At 43.5% G+C, this 17,524-nt stretch overlaps 1 protein-coding gene across 6 annotated transcripts in view; it reads left to right on the top strand.

The window, feature by feature from the left end:
* The first annotated feature begins 15,564 nt into the window (after positions 1 to 15,564).
* Positions 15,565 to 17,524, top strand: part of LOC131288654 (polypyrimidine tract-binding protein 2) — a 208,061-nt gene continuing 206,101 nt past the window's right edge. For all 6 annotated transcript variants that reach the window (XM_058317806.1, XM_058317811.1, XM_058317807.1 and 3 more), the window contains exon 1: positions 15,565 to 15,641. The gene's annotated coding sequence lies outside the window, so the exon portion shown is untranslated. The remainder of the gene's footprint in view (positions 15,642 to 17,524) is intronic.

Raw genomic sequence — 17,524 nt, forward strand, 5'->3', positions numbered from 1 at the left:
CTTTTAAACATCGGCTTCTCAGTGGGATTTGTTTTGCTCTCTTGGATTGCTGCCTACGTCCAACTTTCCTCGATTTCTCAACGTTGTTTGCGGAACGTGTGCTCATAGGATCAGGTACGGCAGAGGGTTGCGGGTGAAGAAAGAAATGAAACTCCTTCGGTACTTTTTCATAGACCGCGGGTCCTCTCCCTTACCTGATGCAATATCTTCCCTCGTAGCTCGAGTCGAGGGTGAAGTAAGAAATAAAGAATTACCTGCACCACACTCGCTTTTTTAATTTTCTCATCTCGGCAAGCCCGCGGACCACTTTGGTTTGTTTTCCGGCTGCAATAGTCATATTTTCTCCCTGCATTCTAGAAGATTGCCTTTCGGAAGGATTCGTTTGCACCGCAGATGAGGAGTTTTTTTTTGTAACCTTCCTTTCTCTACGGCAAACCGGGAGAAGAAGATGCCTTTGTGTGGGTAAAGCTTTTTTTCATCCTTAATTTCGCATCATCATGCCCACTTGACCGGTTGAAGAATGGTGCGTCCTGAGGATGAAAGATGAAACGGATCAAGGAATTGAGGGAAGGGTAAAGAAAATCAAATCCTATCCAAGCAATGGTGCTTCTGCGAAGCGAAAAGAACTTGTCTTAGTCTAGTGGGAGTTTTTTTTTTGTGTCCCGTCCCAAAAAGAGGAAAGTGGCTAGAATCAAAGCTCAGCTCTCTACCATTCAGCTGCAGCCTTTCGCGGTTCTTACGGGTTCCATAATGATCCCGCACCCCCGCATCACTTTTCAGTGAGTTTTCCAACCGTGCGGGTCGAAGGGGGGTGTATTTTGCTCATTTGACCACTTCATTCTGGAGCGGAGCGTTTTCGCGTCAGGTGTGTGGAAAATCGCCGGGTCGTGAAGGAAAGTCAAATCACGTTGCCGCCCGTTTTCAAACAAACACCGACTCCTCCGTCCCGCTAACCTGCTCACCTGCCAGCTCAAGCTCGATGAAGCGAAGCATACAACAGGTTGGCAGAAGGAGGAGGTACGTTGGCGCTATGGTAGCAGGGTGAAAAATCTGGAAAAACTTTCCACCCAGCCCGGAGAATGTTCATTTATCTCTGTCCACCCGTAAGGCGGTCCCCGGCCTCCGCTCGGGAGGATCTCTGATTTTTCTACCCCATGTTGCGCCAACTGACAACTCCTTTCGCAAAAAGAGGGAACGTTCGCAAAGGCGTTACCGCGGAGTTGCGGGCGGTGGGGTTTGGAAAATGGTCGATTTATTCAAACAAACCCATCCCAAACCACCACCCCATGCGAAAGGTGTGGCAGCCGTCGTTCGCGAACGATTAATTATCCGTCCGGGAGGGGAACTTCGGACAGGGAAAGCTTTGGAAAAAGGAGTTGTTTCTCTTCTGTCCGCATCCGAGCTGCCAGTCAACTTGGGCATGATTGTTTTACTAGCCAAGTTCAGCTACTGGAAGATATCTCAAGTGCCTCATCCTCCTAATCACCTGCTGCCCCCTCTCCTACTTCGGCCACACCTTCTGTCACAGGTGAAAAGCAAAGGACATGCCCCACTCCCCGCTGGGACATTCAACTGTTAAATGGTTTCTTATTAAAAATTCAGCAGGACTCCTAGCAGGAGAGCGTCACCAGCTGCATCAGCTTAGTGGACACATCCTAGCGAAGGAGAAGGTTCTACTGAGGCGCGATGGCGTGATCGGAAACCGTTTACACGGACATCATATCCACTCCGGTTCTTACGGTTTTTACGGTCACGCTCGCCAAACTATATGTTTGCGTTGGAGGGAATAGCCGACGAACGATTGCGTGCACCAACAAGTGGAACTAAGCGACAGATGGCGTCGTACTGGGACATTTCGGCCGAGGGATACCTTTTTTTCGGTGTATGGGTTGATATTTATTATGGAACGGCTTCTTCGTGGTGGTAAAACCATTTGAATTACTTCCTTCCGTCCAGAATACGACCGGACAGGGATGAGAAAAAAGACACTATGTGACACTCTTAGGGCGATCACTAGGGAGGATTATTTAGTACAAGATCAATGGAAAAAAGAAGTCGCAGAATACCATGTAACGAGTCAGCCACGGTGGGAATATTTTTGACAGTTGGTTTAAGGTTTGTTTACCTCTTACGAGCAGTCAGGAAAGCAGGGGGACAACTGTAAAGTTGGTGTGTTTCATCACCAGAGCCACTTTGAAGTCCGTATAATTCATGGTGTCACAACGCTTTACGACCAGCGTGTTTTCACCAGCTTCGCTGCATCTGGCCGCCCTGTGCGCTGCCCTCTCTTTTTTCTATATTTTATTATACGTGCGTCCAGCAAAACGCTCTGCGAAGTTTATTACATTCCATTCGATGTTTGTTTACATCCAGAATAATGTGGCGAGTGTCAGGTGACAGCGTTGATAGCACACCAAAACGATGTGATCGGATGAAAACCGATACGGCTTTTGGATCCCGTATGGGATCTCCGAATGGCAAAGTGTTAACACATGGAGACTGTGATCCAGAATTTCCAATCACCTATTTTGTTTAAGAGATTTTTGCAACGATCTTTCATATACTGCAAGTATGTTTGTAAACACAATACTGTAAACAAACCAACTATCACAACAATGGCGGAGCAAACACTAGTTTGGAGTCGACCTGTCTTTGAATCGATTTTGATTCAGTAAAAAACTTGGACCTTAGTGCTGGATACAATAATTTTCTTCCAAAGACCGATTTTTTCACTGTTTAAAAATATCAACAGAAATCGGTAATTACACACTCGCATAAAACCTGTAAACCTATGATTTAGAAGTCTGTGGTCAGCCACAAATTGTGGTTCATATTTAATGCGGGTCAGCTTCGTCCACTAGTATCATCCAGAAGAACACACGCACACACACAGTCCACTTTGGTCTTTTCTCAAGTTTTGTGTGCTGGTGTGGAAAATCCAATTAGTATCCATAAGGTAAGGGCTACCGGAAGCCGATGGATAATTGTGCCCGAATACCGGCTTTCATCGATAACATTTCTGTGAATAAGTAACCGACGTCAGAACCCCAAGGGGGGATGGTGGGGTGGGGAGCTCGACGTTGTGGTAGCTCCAGTATGTTGCCCGTCGATGCGTAAGCCTCTGCCCGGAAAATGGATTAAACACCGAACGGGGACCGGAATTCCTGTTCAAATTGGTAATAATTCCCAGGCTCTTCCGGGTTGGGTGTGTGTGTGTGTGTTGCCTGGATGTTTTATATTTTAATAAATATTAAATTACCCATCAGAATCGGACTCAAACCGGTCGTCGTCCGTGTGTCCCTGTGTGATCTTCTATTTTTCACCGCTTCCTCCGGTCGGTGGTTAAGTCACAATCAACTGTCCATTCCAGCTATCCAGCTTTTCCAATTCGATCGATTTGCGTTCGGTTTTCCTTTTTTAAAAGCACAGCACCGGAACACCCCGGAGTGGCCGGATTAACGTTCCCGTTGTGTGTTTTGTACGTCGCTCGATTACACACCGCTCGGGAGGAAAAAAAGAGAGCGTGGTGGTTCTCTGATCCGGGGGGCTTTAGCCTTCCGCCGCACGGAAGTCGATCGTAGGTTGATGGAAGAAAAATCACCGGCTTGGGATGTTTTAACACCGTCAGCGCAATGCAAACGTGGTGTACCTTCCGTTCCGGAGGTGCATAACAACATATAACCACCGGTATGCTATGTTCTCGTGGGGTGTGTGTGTTTGGAAAACTGTCTATATGGGGTACTGCAAATTTGTCGTACCATCAGCGGGCAACAGCTGCCGCCGCGCCGCCATCCCAAAGGCACAGCTGCTAATGGTATCGATATCCCGATATGACTGTTTACCCTCCACATCAGGCACTGTATAGCTCTTCCATATCGCCAGCTCCCGCTGCCGTCAACTCCTTCGGCCATGAATAAAATATTGTGGCCAACGGTAAATATTTAGACTGGGCCGCTCAGCGAAGCAGCATCGGTTTTCGCCCTGTCTTGTTGGATATGAGTATGTTCGGGGTTTGTTCTTTTCTATTCGTTATTTTTCATATACTATATATGTCAACTATATTGTGTCGTAACTGTATCACCAAAATCGATTTCGTCCATCCATTCGTTGGCCACACATTCTGTACTCTCAGCTGGTCATAGTTTTTTGTATAGTCTTGTAAACAGAGTCTACAAATATAGTCTTTGGTAGGGGCGTAAACAAGGTGCCTTTTCTTGGGAAATAATGCTCCAACCCGAAAACGCACATGTGGGGAAAACTATTGCGCAAAAGGCAAACTTCGGCACGCGTGTGCAATTTGTTTCACCAATAAATCAACCACGGGTTGCGTATCTATTCTGTTTCTTTCGCTTTTTCGTAACGGGCCGGGATTGCAAGGAATGAAAACTACACCGCGAGCACCGCGGGCCAAGACAAACGCTTTGTTTACAACGCCAAGCTGTCAGTAGCGCAATGGATGTATTAATTTCTCCAACCAACGGACCAACCGTTCCCCAATATGGGTGGCCTTTCCGGCTCTTTCCTGCATAAATCAAACGTCTTCGGGCGGGCGGGCGGCCTTTTGCTATCTAGCTGGCCCCGGCGCTGTAGCTTACCCTGACGTTGGGGGAGTTGTTGGATGAATGTAAATTGTAAGAAAAAAAAACACACACACACACACACACACACAAGCTATCAACGAAAAGGCGGGGCGCGATGTTTATGCCGGGATGATTTCAAACATTAAACAGGGGTTTTGCGAGGGTAAACAATTGCAATACATTAATGCTGCTGTTGCTGCGCCCCCTTTTCCCGCGGTGGGTGGATGGATAAACTGTTGTTTCGACGGTTTGGTACAAATTGTACCATCAAGGACACATGAGGATTGTAATTCAGTAGACAACGGGGTGTTGGAATGTTCCTAGTAAACCATAAATTGAGGTATTTTTAAGAGGGCAAACAAAATACGATGGGAATGATTATGCTTTACTATCCAATTTATAAGTCACTAGCTGGTAATGTTTTAAAAGTTTCAACAATTAATAATTGTACAGCTTCGTTAGGGTTGCAAAATAGATTGATGGACGGAATCTATTGGACTTCTCCATTGCTTTTTTTTTTTTGAGAATGTGACAGATGATAGAAATAATAGCATTCTGACGAGAAAATTTATGCGTTAGTGCAGTTGGCAGAAACATTCATTTCTAGCAAGCGTTGATGATTCCTTCAGCCGACATACTTTTTCCCAAAGGTTATATTTTCCACAATCCATAATGTCTCAGTACAAAGCAACTCCTGTAATATTGTGTGAAGCTTCCAACAAAGAGGCAACCAGTATCAATCTAATTTTAGTTATTGTTAATAAGTATGTGAATTTACGAATAACAAATATCCTCTGCTACTACTACTACTACTACTACTATTTCAGCCAAAATGGATCGTGGAAAGCCAGTAATTGTTTGTCGATTGTTCTTTCTTGATACACATGGCGTCTGGGCTATTTTGCATATACAATTGCAGTTTAAGAATTGACTGTGATGGTCTTCTTCCATTCAACAAAGTGGTTACCGCTCCAAATGTTGGGAATGGCTTATGCGATATCATTATTTGAGAGTATTTTTGCAATAATAGTGAAATGAACAATGGTAAATGGGAGAGTTTTCTCATTGTCCAAAGCAAAAATAATTCGCACATAGCGAAATTTTGCCAACAGGTTTATTCGTTTATTCTATTATTAAGTTTTGGTTTAAACGGCCAGGCCGTATTAATGCTTTTTCAGCATTCTTGCTTGTCCTGCTTTCGTTTATAATAGCGAGTAGAACTTACACTTCGTATGTCACTGAGAAATGAGAAATGAACATACAAAATCATAACTAATTATAAAGGAATTTAGTCTCCCAGGCATGACATATAGTTTAAAACTTTAAAAAATAATTTCATGCCTAGCGATATGTGCAATGTTAGTTTCAAAGTGGCTCTGTCGTTTAACAGGAGTTTAAACAGTAATACTGCGATACAAGAATTTTAAATGTATAGATATAATACCCACACCACTATTTAGCAGAGTTAAGAGTTGGGAGGGCTGCTAAATTATGCTTCTTCTACGTTGTTGGATTTTGAGTCCTAAGTTTTCGTTATTTGTGGAAACTTTTGAAAATAATAAATGCTGTTCCCTTTTGTCGGAACCTTCTTGCTCTGGTGCAACTGGCCTTTGATAAACATCCAATACTTTCAAGCTCAACTGATACTAAAATACTAACTTTATAGAACAAAAAAATTATCTGGGAGTTTTATCTAAAAAATATTAGCTTCACTGTTAAACCCCTTCATACAATAATGGTGTTTAAAACGTCAACTGTCATCACACAGGTTGTTTATCGTGTTCCGGACGTAACAAAACCAAACACAACCGCGCCAAGGTATTGATTCTAGACGTCTATAATTTACCTATAGACGGTTTGTAGCCTTTCCACGAATGCCTCCACTCTGCCGTCCAGTCGCGAAAAATGCCTGTAGAAACGCCTCCGATGGCGCCTCGGTCGCACCGTAACACCGGCCTTCTAAGCGAGGTGACTTATGCTGTGAATGGGTGTGTGTGTGTGTGCTACGAATTAGGTTACGAAACTGATACCCACCCCCGGCGGTCAGCTGGATCGATGAGCGATGGACTGGGTCGTAAATGTCAAGGAAGAACCATTCGTTCGGTTGGTTTTGCGTTCTGTTATTATGAAGGTTTTTGAGTTTGAAGGAGATTGTAACGTTTTTTTTTAACTTGTTTTAATTTCCTGTTCACAAGTTCACGGGCGTAATGTAACGGAATATTCAAGTGAATTGTTTGCTTTTTTTCTCGAATCGTCGAAGGTGGCATATGACGGTTGGGAGAGAAACATATTTTGCCACTGATGTCATCTCGCCGGCAATCATTTCCAATGTTCCTCCAACACCACCTCAAAAGGGGCTACTTTCATGTGGCTTGCCGTGACTCAACTTCTTGTTACTTGTGCCAAAGTAAAAAAAACTTACTGTGCGTTGTGGATAAACCCACAGTTTAATAACCCCTGGCACACTTCCTTGGCCGAATGTGTCGATATTTATTTGACTTCTTGTCGGCGATGGCAGACGCCACGGGAGAAAAAAAAAGTTGGGACAAACATAAGCAGCAGCGCAATGTTACTCCCAGAGCACCATCCAGGTTTTTGTAGTTTTTTTTTAGGAAGGAAGAGTAGAGGTTAGGGGGAAATGCATGCGCATGGACATGTTCGCGAGAACTGTCACCAAGTGGGTTCGGCCTGTGAGGGGAGGTCCGTCTTTCGTTCATTGACTTCCCGCCCCGCGTGACGGAATGGAGTTTGACGCGCGTTTTGCTGACCTGCACGTTTTCTTCCAACAACGGCTTGCTTGTTGACCAGAACCAGCTTGTGTTGATAGAGTGTTTGGGTTGGGTCGTAAATATTTGACAGAGTTTTTGGAATTATTTTGATCGCCACAGTGTGTAATGGGAGTAAAATAGAGTTGTGCAATTCCGATTCAGATTCACGAATCTGATTTACTCTTTGCTTCGTTTTCGAGATTCATGAATCTTTTCGCAAGAGATTCAGAAACCCCAGGGATTAATTATTGTTAGATTCATTCATTCTTCGAAAGATTCATCAATGATTTTAGATTCGAATCCCAAAAGAGTCACATATCAATCTGAATGAATCTTAGGTGGAAGATTCATATGAATGAATTCCTAAAGATTCATAAGGCACAGTACTAGATTATCATATATTGTTGCCATTTTATACGTTTTGCAATATTTTAGTCATCGTTGTTGTAACATTGTAATGGTTCCAATAGGGAAAATGAATCTCTAATATAAAATACAAACACCTCGGTTGGAATAGGAATAGAAAAAATCATACAAATTCGGCGAGTTTACTTTGTCAATTGTCAACATTTTCGTGAGCTCGCGAGTTCAATTCATGGTATGATTGCACCGGATGCCCATCGATCTTCAACGGCTCAAGTGATTCCCCGTTTGTCGCTCAAGATGTGCTCCGATTTTTCCATCCATCCAAGCAAATGTTGGTCGGCGGTTTGTGTTTTTGCCCTCCATGTCACCAATTGCATGCATATGCACACACCCACGCGCCGTGCAATCATCCGACGGTCCTTCTGCACTGCGCAGCAATTTTCCGATTTTCCAAGAAACCCCACCAATGCAACTCTGCATGCAACTCACGGACCACGGGCTGTGTGTGTGTGAGTATGTGTGCTATTAATATATTTCCACTGACATATGGAGGCGAGCAGGGGGGAAATGTATGCATGTTTATTCTGGCCGCCATCCGCTTTCCGTTGGAGTGGGCAGCTGCAGCCAAAAGGCAATAAAATCTCGAATCTCTCAACGCAGCGCGGCGGTGGAAAGTACAATTACTTTCATTGGATAAGTTTTTGTCACCATGGATGGTTTTTTATCCTTTACTTTTTTTTTCATCGTGGCGTGCGCAACGATTAATTGATGAAATAAATTTTATTCTTTTGCCCTAAAGAAAAGCAGGAAAAATGTGTAAAAGAATACGCACATGTTGCACCAAGCTGACGGTATGTTGAAATTTGATCGCATGTTGTTCTTTTTTTATTTTCGATGCTATTTTTTTGTTAAGGGAAAAATGTTTCCCCCGGAGATAATTTGTAGTAAACTCCGGCGAAGGCACTTTTTGTAAGCTATGCATATTTTTTTGCATCTTCGTATGTTCCATCCTCACATGTGAACCTTGGGTGATTGCGTTTCATAAATTCGACATTTTAATAACCGAATGAACAAAACTCTCTTGTCCAAAAAATTCTACTCCCCCCCCCCCCCCCCCCTCTCTCCTTCCGCCATTCATTCCCCTCCTCAATTTACCGTAAAAAACGCGGGGTTTTTTGGGGAGCGCATCATTTCGTTTGTTTAATTTGCGCCTAAAAATATATATGTAGGTATCGCTGCTGCGTATAACACTTTTCCATTTTCGACGATGCGCCTTGACACCACACTTGGTGGTGGTTGTGGTGCACTGCGCCCGGAGTCATCCGGAGTAGGAATTGCACGGAGAAAAGGAAGGAACGAACGAGGAGGGAAATTTAAGTCAACAACGTCGCGGGATTTTTGGTACCGGTCTAGGAAAAACCTACCGAGCGCGAGTGGAAATCTGAAAGCGCGTAGGCGCGTCGATAAAATTGTTCATTCGTTCTGAAAGTCGCACGTTTCCGTTGAGTTTTTCTTTTCTGTGGGGGCGGCTGCAGTCGTTGTGACGAACGTTTCTGCTGCCCAACAATTATGGTGTGATGATTTACGATTGAATAACTGTTCTTCAACGTCAAAAACTGGCACCTGATTGAGGGATGCAGATTAATTAACACAAATTCTAAGGCAATAGTTCGATGAAGCATTTTAGGTGGAATCATAAATTTATAGTTCATTTTCTGGTAGAATAAAAACTGGGACGAAGACCATCCTCCCCCAGCCTCCATAAATGACCAAGAAGAACCAACGATTCTCACCTCAACTCCGTACAAACCAAGACGAACCAACCCGTATCGGGTTCCCTTTGCTTATAAACAACGCTCTGTTGTGCTTCCCATTCCTCGCCATTAGGTGTCCATCGTTTTCCGTAGGGGGGTATATCATAACGAAATCAGTCACACCCTGGGGTGCTCAAATGTTCTGAGAAGAAAACGACAGGGACTACCCCTTTCGATCGGGTAGTCATTTGAGCGATATTCATCTTTCTATACTTTTCCCAAGGCTTGCTGCGAGACCAGCGCGGCCCGAAGGGAGTGGGAGTTTTAATTGAAAATTAATTCAAATTAATTGTGACCTATAATTGAATTCGATTATGAGCTCCCGGGCCACAGGACTATTTGGCAACGAACACCACCCCCTTCTTTTGGAAATTCGTTATACCCTCCGATATCATTATCCGTTCCCTAACTGGCCGACACGTTGCGTGCTTGTGTGTGTGTGTGAATGTTGTTTGCTTTTGGGTAGGAGTTTTAATTGACTTTTCAACATTTGCAACTATTTTCATTTAATTTCACCTAATAAAAGCCTACCTTCTCCCCTCGCTCCATGGCTTTCTCCGAAGCAAACTTCTCTTCATTTTCGCTTCTGCGGATTATTCGAGAAAGCACATCTGCGTGAACGATCAATTTTCCTCCCCTTACCCTCCTTTTCCTACCGCCCCAGATTCCTCAGAGGCCCTTCCAAGGGTGCTGCTAATTGTGAAGTAATGTTTCCCACGCCTCATGATGGGCACATGTGGTACGATTTTTTAATGGTATCGTTAGAAAACCGGTCGTCGCTAACCGAACTAAAGACATTTTCACTCCGTGATGTTGGGTGGAGGAAAACCAACACCACCCCCCGCGCTACGTTTTGGCATCTCGTTTGATTAATTTGCCCATCGGAAGTTTGTTCCCAAATAGGCTTTGCGGTGTTGGTGTTACGTACGCGCAAGAGAGTCCTTGTCGGCAGTTTCCAACACTTTTCCCGACAGACGCTTGAGTAATTGATTGCAATCGGTGGTACCCTTTTTGCACGTCCCGGGGTGGGTGGGTGTTAGGATGGTTGTAGGCTCAAATGTGTCAAAATGGTTGCGCCCCAAAACCGAGAATACTTTCCGCGATATGTGTGTGTGGTGCGATCGGTATACATTAGCCCGAGAATCAATTCACTTTCGGGAAACAGGTGCGCACCGGTCGGGGGGAAAGTTTTGAAGCTTCGGAATGGTGATGGAGTGTGAATTGATTGCTGCGTTCGGAAAGGATGCCTGATTTGCAACGGCTTTCGTCACGCGGATGCGAGCCCGATGGGATTTCATCACTGCAAATGCGAAATAGATGTGAAAAGTTGAGCCAAATTTGTGTCTCACTTGGTTATTAATCCAAAAGGTTGGTTTTTTTCCTTGACAAAACCGGCTCCTGTCGTGGGTTAATCTGTTGATGTTTTGTGCGGCTCAGTAACATGGTGTTTGGAGAAGGCTAAAAAAGGGCTTTTCGCGGGCTAGGAGGGGAAAATAGCAGAAAATTGTGTTTCCGATGAAACATATTCTGACTAGGGGCATGTAACATCGGCTCGGTGTGTGGCGTGTGATCAGGAGTTCGGAGTGGGGTTTTGGTGGAAATAAATTCATGATTCAAACATTAATGCACCCGCCCATACGAGGATACGAGTTCATTTTTCCGTGTTGGAAAGGATTTCATAAACAAAGGCTTTGGAATTGAATAAAACCCTCGATATTTCCGCCATTTGAATTGTAGCATTATTTTAAATACATTTTTGTGTTACTGCCGCCCGAACAAAGGGATCAGATTGTTGTGCGTTGTTTGGTTTTACCACATTGCCGAACATGTACGGTTACATTTAAATTAATTAAATAGAGGTTATGTTTGTTTAATAACCACAATGAGAATTGTTCATTTTCATTTGTAGCGAACGTTGTTCTATATAGAGAAAATCGGGATCGGTTTGTACATAAAAATTCCGTATCGTATCCCAAATCGATGTTAAGGCATTTTCTCAAAATAATTAGTTACTTTAAATAGTAAAACAAAATAGTAATCTTCTTCATGAACTCTCTCCCAATCCGGATTTTTGTTCTTTCCAATCCTAAAACACAATAATTATTTTTAATCGGGCAACCGATGATCGCAAGTAGTATTTTTAACATTTTGGTGTTTTGGTTCTAATATTAGCGCCATATGCAGTGTGTTTTGTTTTTATCCTTTGGCCAAAGGTGTTCGTTAGTCTGCGTTCCCGTTCATTGACACGTTCGCATCCATTTCCAACTGTCTACTGATTGGTGAATGGGGAGTGAATGAAAAACCAGACGGGGAAGAGTTGGCTCGCGCTTCGTCCCCGACAAAAAAGCGATTATTGCGAAAAAGGAAAAACAAGAACGGTACTAGTTCTGGTGCTCCATTACATGTCACGGCTGTGAAAATAGAAAGGAAAAATAGACTGAAAATAAAAAGAAACGTCCCGGTGACATGTCTGTTTCATGTTCCCGTATTTTTAGGAGCAACTTGTTGCGTGTTGCGTTACGCGTTTTCCCATCGCGTTTTCCGCCAGTGTGTCGTGTTAGATGCGCGTCGAGTTATCTTTGTTCAATGGCATCGTCGTTTTGTTTTTTTTTACGTATTCGCTGTACAACTTTGACTAGAGATCGAAAATGTTCTTCGTATGGCGTCTAGTATAAAAAAGAAAACATTTTCATCTTCTATCTCCGTCATGCGGCGAATAATGGTTTAAGGATAATAACAATCATAAATTTGTGGTTTAGTACTAACCACGTCTTTTGTTGTGATTTGCTGTTCTTTTTTTCTGGCGTCGGTATTTTTAGGCAAAGTAAATAAATACAGTGGTGTTTGTGTTACGCTGCTGCAAGATAGAAAAAATGCTGCATTTTCATTTTACGTGGTTTTGTGATGGTCACCCGCTTCTGATTTGAATTGGATGAAATCCCAAAAGTTTGTGTTTCTTTTCTTCTATAAAATTCGTTGACCTATTTGTGGTTTAACATTTTATCATGCATATATGTGAAATACAACAACATGGAGAGCAAATTTATTTCTATTTTCATATGATCTAACATTACATTAATATAATAGTACCGTTTTACATATCCTTTTTTTCCTCCATTTCATCATTGTTTCTAAAGGTTCTTTTTTGAATGTATTTACTTTTAAGACTGCTTATTTGTTCTCCCTTCTATTTTTAACAGTTTTCTCAATAGTTTATCATAATTTTCATTACATTTACTTGATCCATACATAACGAGTTAGTTGTTAGTCATCGTGACGCTTTGGGAATGGTTTGTTATAGACATTAGCGCATGTTCTGATCCGTTTCAATAGTGAAGTACGTATTTTTCATATCTATGTTCCATGTTTATTCCATATTTATTCCATATTTTTAGAATTTTTCTCTCTCTGACAAACACACTTCTTCAAGCACACACAATCAAAATGAATAATGAATAAACATATCGTAGAAACTTTATTTGAATTGATTCTACTGTTGTGAGGATATGTGATTGCTTGTTTGATTTTCCTTTCTTAACCTAGCATTTTAATACAAAAAGAATCTTTTGCCTTACCTTTTACTACATCTTTCCACATCTTAGCTTTAGTACATCTCTTGTATCTGTCACACGTTTTTTATGTAACGGCTTTCTCGCAGCTCATCCGCTCCTACAATACACCTACATTTTATCTACTTTATTGAGCAACTTTCAGCAAAACATTAGCGCGTTCGTCTGTTATCCTTGTACTATCTACTCTGTATGATCTTCCTTTTTTCTTCTCACGGTTTACATTTGCCTACACTTAAGCCGCAATCTTCTTCTCCAAACTTATCCTTACTATATACTTTTCTACTTCTTCATCTTCCTCAATTTTTATCACTCTTACTCTGTACTTTCTATCTCTTTCTCTGTACTTATGTCTTCTCTTAGAGGCTATCTCTCTCTCTCTGTCTGTCTCTTTCTCTATTCCTCTGTCTTGTTTGTCATTTCCTATTGCGAAGCTTTTCGGACCTTCAACTATCTTTCCTACTAGATTCGCAAATGCACACAAGTCAGCACACACCTTGGCTTATGTGTTTTGAAACACCTTTCATTGCCTGCTTTAGCTGGCCCGGTATCCTTCTCGTTGTTGAAATGCATCGTTTCCTGTTTTGCAGTTCGCTCTAGCAATGAAATGACATTAAAAAAATGCCCTAAATATTCTCGTTTCTCTGTCTCTTCTCTTTTTTGTCCAGTTTCCCAACACAGAGAGCATACAGAGAGTCGAACCGCGTGTGCGTGTATGCAATGTAATCAAATGGTAGCACATGTGACGGAACGAACCGATCGTGGTTCGTCCCACGATATCCTGGCCGCGAGTAGTAGGTCCTCCTACCTGCTACCGATGTGTGTCCGTACGGCTACAAAGCACCATCACAAAACAAAAAAAAAACACTGCCCAATACAACCGCACTGCAGCGATCCATCCGAGAGAGATAGCAAGAGATCATGAAAGAAAGAGTGAGAGACAATTATCGATCATATAGGCCTTGTTGTAACTCAAGAAAAAAAGTACTATTAGTCACCCAAAACTTGGACGACGCCAAAAGGGCATCCTATTGTGGAGGAAAACCTGTTTCACAAACTGCATAACGCGAACGTGCAGATTGCTAGTCACTTGCCACAAAGTACGATCATCTTCAAAGTAAAACTTTCTGGCCGTCTCGGCGTTGGTTCGGCCCCGGAGGGAGTTCTTTGCCAAGAGGACGACCAGACGCGATTTCTGGAACGGCTTTTCGTTCGATGGTAACCCTTTTTTTCGTCGTCGCGCCACTTTTCTTTTCGTTGTTGTTCGCTCAGCAACTCAGCATACATTCCATGCACCCCTTCCTTCCATTTCGAAACCATCCCCTTCTCCAGATCTCCCCCACCCCCACTCCTTCCTCCTTTCATCAGCATGTGATCAGTTTCCCTCTCGCAGGGATCGCTTTGGCTGAAAGTGAAGTTTTTGTGTGGCGCGCCGTTTGGGTTGGTCCTCGGTCGTCGTCGTTCCGTTTGTCGTTTTCTTCTGTCTTCTGGCGACATGCGAATCCTCCCTTCCCCACGCCCCTCCTCGATCCCACTAGCCCCCAAATCTTTACCACCGATCGCAATCTTCCGCGATAATGGTGTGCGTGTACGTGCCTTCTACACTCTGGTGCATCATGCCGTGATCAGCGTCTTGGTGTGTATCCTACGCTCGGCTTCGCTTCTGTGAATGTATTTCGGCATAACCACCAAAAAATTCCACGATACCGCGATGATGAAGTTAAGCCCGAGACATCGAATGTGCAGCAGCGTTATTCTGCAGAATCTGTGAGGAGTGTGTATGGTTTGATTGTTGCTCAATTATCATAGGCTTTCTGAACAAAAACAGCTAGGATGATAAACGCGTTCAAGGAGGATAAAGCGAGTGATTTTTTATTCGAGATGGTGGATTAAAAATTCATAACTCAAGAAATGTGTCTCTGGTCAACTACAATTCTTTAAATTTGTTTTACCACCGTTTGCGTGTGATAGTTTCATTACAAAAGTGTTGTTGCATTGCAGGGGATAGATTTGTTATGTTTAAAACTTGTTCGATTTTATGAAGACTAGAGCGTCTTACTAAGTGTAAAAAAAAGTTAGTGTATTAGGTGAAACTTATCGTAGTCCGTTACCCGTCTATCCTGTGAGTTTGTGTGTTTGTGTATATCTGTAACACCCCAAACGAGCCAAACGCTCTAAGCGCACTTCCCCGGACATCCGACTACTCCTGCACCGGAAAGTATCAGCGGAGGCCGGAACGGAAACGAATTCTCCGCCACGACATCACACATCAGCAACATTCACCCAGTTCCAGGAGTCTCCGGAAGACTCACGGGAGGTGGAGAGCCAGAGTCGCTAGAAAAGGAACCGAGTGCGGGAAGAAGTCCGGCCGCGTGAATCCCGTGGCCTGCGCGGGTGTGTACACTGCGTGAAGCCGAACAAACATTGGTATCCGGGGCGTTACATCCCGGGATACGCTCTCATCGCAAACGGTTTGAAATAAGCAGCAAGACAATCACGCACCGAGCGGGCACATTTATGTGCAAACAATCTTAAATTCGTTGGGTAAGCAGATTTTTTTCAGTTGTTGTATATCCCCCCGTCCATTTCTCCGGTTTCGTGCTGTTTAGTGCTTACTGCGTGGCATGCGTTCTTTAGCGTCCGCTTGTGGTGTTGGAAGATTTTGTTCTGAAGATGACGAAAATGACGAAAAGGTGTGATTGAGAACTTAAATTCAGGAGAGCTTACAATACATGATTCCGGGATGGATAGAAGCTTTGAAGTTGAATAATTGATTTCATTTCTTGCGATAGGAGCGTGAACTCAAAATTACAAATGCATATACACTAGTGATGTACAAACCGAGCCAGAGTGAGTGAATTTTTGGCTCATTTGGGATTTAACTGATTTAAAAAGATTTGGCTCACTCAGAATTGTTTGGCTCACAAAGAATGATTTGTATTTCAGTCAAACCCAAAGAGTTGGGTAGAATAGGGAAGAAAGGCCCCATTCCAACTCACTCACTTTGGATTGATTCACTTCACACTGAATCATAATACTTATCACTAATAGACATTGAGAAAGTTGGGATATTGAATGTAAAATACTGGAACACCCGAACCAGAAACTATTCTAATGAAATCGTCGTACGTAGCGTGATTGTCCGAAACAAACGTCCAATGGTGAATGACGTGTCGTTCTTTTGCGCACTCGGTTCCAGCGAGTGAATGACACACAGTTGACATTCTTTATTAACCGTACCGCCCCGTCCTTCGCCCAGTGCATATGTACCTTCAGTCATGTTACGAAGGTTTTGTGAGGCCAGCCAGTGATTGATCTTCAAACACGACGATGCCGTCGTAACGTCGACGGTGCAGCATACATGCGTCACGGGCGGCGGTAATAACGCCAAGCCGCCAACCGCCCGATTGTTGGCGAATGGGAACAATAATATGTTCCCCATGTAGAAGCGGTGAATGTTACGCTCGATTAACTGACTGGCGAAGGAGCAGGTCACCCTTCCAATTTCCTTCTGTCGTCGAATGCGTCGACCCATAGTCGGAACTCCCGACGTAGGAAGGTTGAACCTCGGGAGTTCTCAGTTGGTGATGCATTGATCTCCAAGAAGTTGAGGTCAGTGTGCATGGTTGTTGTTGTTGTTGGATATGTTTGGAAGAGGTTCGGATAGGTAAGGTATCTGGAATTTCCTTTCACCGATATCGTTTTCCCGTAACTTCCTCTTGAACGATTGCTGGTCAGCTTCGGGTTGGATCCTTTGCTAGCGATATAACCGACTGTCTTCGGTTGTGTCATTGTAGGTCGGAAAACGACGTACGTACCTCACGGCGATTGGACCAGGGCACAGTGGAACCTATTTGTTTGTTAGTTCTGTGATTGTTTTGTTGAAGAGCCGAGAAGTGGTGGGTTGGGTTGTGAAATCATTAGAATTTGCTCCATCGCAACTTGTTTGGTTGCGTTGCGTGATACTATAATATAACACCGGGTGAGGTGCAAAACATCCCCCCTCCGAGTGTAGAAGTTCAACCGATGACGCAATGGAATTCGTCGGTATAGACTCGCAGTACTACTCTCCGCCTTAAGGCATCCTTGCGAATAGCATGTCTGTGATGTGATGGTTTGTAGTGTGCCTCAGCAAAACGACGGCCAGAGTCAGATGTCAAGGGAACCCGTGGCACATTACCACATGGGACACGACACGGGCTGGTATTTACAGCCGTGGAAGAAGCAGCGATGGCGACGTTTCTCCATTACATCCACAAGAACACCTAGTGAGGCGAATATTTGCATTCACTCATCCATCGCCGAAGCGACGGTGTGTGGATCATGTGGCGTAGAGCCGTTGTGCCCCGTACTTGGTGGAGCGTGATGGAACGTCCGATGGGAGGTAACCTCACTTATTTATTGTTCAATTGACTTTAATAAACTAT

The sequence above is a fragment of the Anopheles ziemanni genome, chromosome 3, assembly GCF_943734765.1.
Source record: "Anopheles ziemanni chromosome 3, idAnoZiCoDA_A2_x.2, whole genome shotgun sequence".
NCBI classification, from domain to species: domain Eukaryota; kingdom Metazoa; phylum Arthropoda; class Insecta; order Diptera; family Culicidae; genus Anopheles; species Anopheles ziemanni.